The sequence below is a fragment of the Dioscorea cayenensis genome, chromosome 11, assembly GCF_009730915.1.
Source record: "Dioscorea cayenensis subsp. rotundata cultivar TDr96_F1 chromosome 11, TDr96_F1_v2_PseudoChromosome.rev07_lg8_w22 25.fasta, whole genome shotgun sequence".
Lineage (NCBI taxonomy): Eukaryota > Viridiplantae > Streptophyta > Magnoliopsida > Dioscoreales > Dioscoreaceae > Dioscorea > Dioscorea cayenensis.
Genome location: NC_052481.1, coordinates 18,105,777 through 18,108,799, shown reverse-complemented (window position 1 = coordinate 18,108,799; position 3,023 = coordinate 18,105,777).

Sequence of the window (3,023 nt, the reverse complement as noted above, 5' to 3'; positions counted from 1 at the left end):
CACCCCATTGGCACCCCTACGCACAACCAAAACATTTAAAGAACTGAATATTAAATAAGGATATATAATCTTTGATTTTCCTTTTAGCTATAATATATAATACATATACAAAATTTTGTGTCCCCGGGTGTTTACACAAAAATATATGATTTTCAATTAGAAGAAGTATATGCATTAACTATGCATATTCTGAAGGGTATATCCACAACTCTCCTACACTAAAATGTATCCGGCCCAAAGTAATCAGGTTTCCAAACAATGCAACTTAGGGAAGCCCTGGCCTCACGTCTTATATTTGGACTTTTATATTAAAATTGTCGGCATTTTAATTACTAGAGTCTAGAGTGATTTATCAAGAAAGAGGACAACGTGGAGCGTGCGTGCGTGCATGCATGGCCCTACAAAAGGACAGTCCGCGTTCACATGTTTCAACTAACAAGACAAAGTACTTAAAAAGTTAAGGCCATTTGAATCAAATGATCCACTTGAGAATAGAGATTAAGTCACCGCTAGCTTCAACACTCTTCCTCTCTCTCTCTCTCTCGCTCTCTCTCTCTCTTTTCTCTATAAATACATGGCTGCTGAAGTTGATGTCAAGCAACAAGCACCATTATCAACACCAAAACTCTCTCTCTCTCTCTCTCTCTCTCTCTCTCAAAGTGGAATTAGCATCAAACATGGGAGTCAGTTTCCTAAGGGTGGCCCTTAATAAGAAAAGCGCTTTGGCTGATGTGCCTAAAGGGCACTTTGTTGTGTATGTAGGTGAAGCAGAGAAGAGGTTTGTTATACCTCTATCTTATCTAAAGCATCCTTCGTTTCAGAAGCTTCTTCATAGAGCTGAAGAAGAGTTTGGTTTTAGCCATGGGATGAGTGGTATTAGGGTTCCAAGCTCTGAGCAAGCTTTCAAATCTCTCATTCATAGGTTAAATGAATTGTGTTGATGATACCTGATCTTCAAGTACTGTAAAGGCATTCATGTTCATTTTTATATATTTTTGTATTAAAACAAAGTTACAAATTTTTGGCCAAAATTTTATCTTCCATTTTTTCTAGTTTTCTTTTATATATAAGTGGCAATTACTATGGTATAATGAGTGATTCATATATAAAGGAACGAAGCATTAACAGAAGACAACTATATGAAGACAAAACTCTAAAACTCTCTTCAGACCCAAAGTGGGGCAATCACAGACAACTTGCCAACAAGATATCAAACATGTGCCACCATTATGGTACGTAAACAATTTGCTACGTGGAAAAGATGAATGCATCTTTCCTTCATTAGTGAAACATTGAGTTATGGCCAATTTTCAGAACACTAGTGATCATAATCTTAAGTCATATATTAATGCATGTATCAACCATAGCATGCATGATGCTATGAGTGATTCAGAATGTGTTTCTTTCTTAATTACTCTTATATATGAAAAATAAGAGGAAAACCACAATGTAGTAGTGTACAATAATAGTTTGCTGATGAGTACAGTGGGCCATTCAAGTGCTGAAAGAATAAAGATGAAGATACATGCAAGTATAGCAAATGTTACCTTATGAATATATTGGGTAATTGAAAGTATAATTTTATTTTGATAAAGAGATATCCATGTTTAAAAGTATCTAATAAATTCAAGACTGCAGGATAACTAATGTTGATGCTGCCACACTTGTACTTTCAAATATTTTTTGTGAGCAACAAAAGTAATTACTAAAATTAATTTCAAGATATATATAATGTATTCTAAATTCAGATCTCATACCATGTCAAAAAATTATTTGTTCTTTCATTTAATTGGGAATACTATACTTTGTAAACTTACAACACTATAATTAATTAATATAAAGACAATACAAAATAAGTACTGAAAATTTATCAAAATAACTAATAAAATAAAAATAATCAAACCAGTTAAGCTAAGAAAATTAAATACATGTATAAGTTATTAGACTAGAGATTTGACTACATACAATCAAATGCAATTTTCCAGACAAGCACGTCTGTGTGTGTGTGTTATAAAGACTAGTTGAGTTACTCAACAGGTTGGCCCAGCCATTAGACTGTTGTGCGTGATGTTTACAAGCTCACGTGTTAAACATATCCTTTTGCCTCTATATACAAAAGCAATTTGTTCTTAGAAAAATAGAACACTTGAATTCTAAAACAGGCTTGCTCATTCCCTCATGTGAAATAATAAACCATGCCAATTGAATCTGAAACATCTTCTCTGATTTTTTTTGGGACAAAACTCTCTCATCATTTTCTTTTGCTGGCTTTGATTCGGTCAGCACAAATTAGAAAACTTTGCATAATGTTGAACTGTTCATGAAATTTAGTGTACTTTGTCTTTGAGGTGATGTGTTTGGATTGAATTCAAAGTTCTTTAAACTTTGCGTATGTCTTTAAAAATTATGTTAGAGACCAAAATTTTCATGCATTTAATTTGGACAAGTACCTTCAGAGACAAACATAAAAAGTTCTTTAATTCAGTAGATCTTTCATGTTGAAATAGTCAATTCTGAGCGACAGATCATATAAAAGTAAAACAAACGTAACATGCACTCAAAGATAATTCTAAGGCAAAGTTTGAAGTCTGATAAAAATAATAAACAATTAGGAGTGCTACAAGAGATTTATATATATGAATTTAGCCTTGACCTACAATACTGATGACTAGGTGCATGACAAAGCGTGTCAATTCACAACAAACTTAATTAAACCACCTTTTAAACCATGCAATTTGTGGATGCCCTGCTCTCACGTTTTATCTATGCACTGGGATATTAAAAATTGTCGGCATCTCAACTACTACAGTGATCATATATATGGAAAGATGACAACGGACGTAGGTGCATGCATGCATGGCCCTACAAGTTAAGGACACTCCGTGTTCAAAATGTTTCACAGAACAAGCCAAAATCCTCAAAGAAGAGGCCACTGATCAAACAAGTGATCCATTTGAGACCAGATATCTCTCTCTTTCTCTCTCTCTTTCTTTTCTCTATAAATGCTACCTACTGAAGTGATG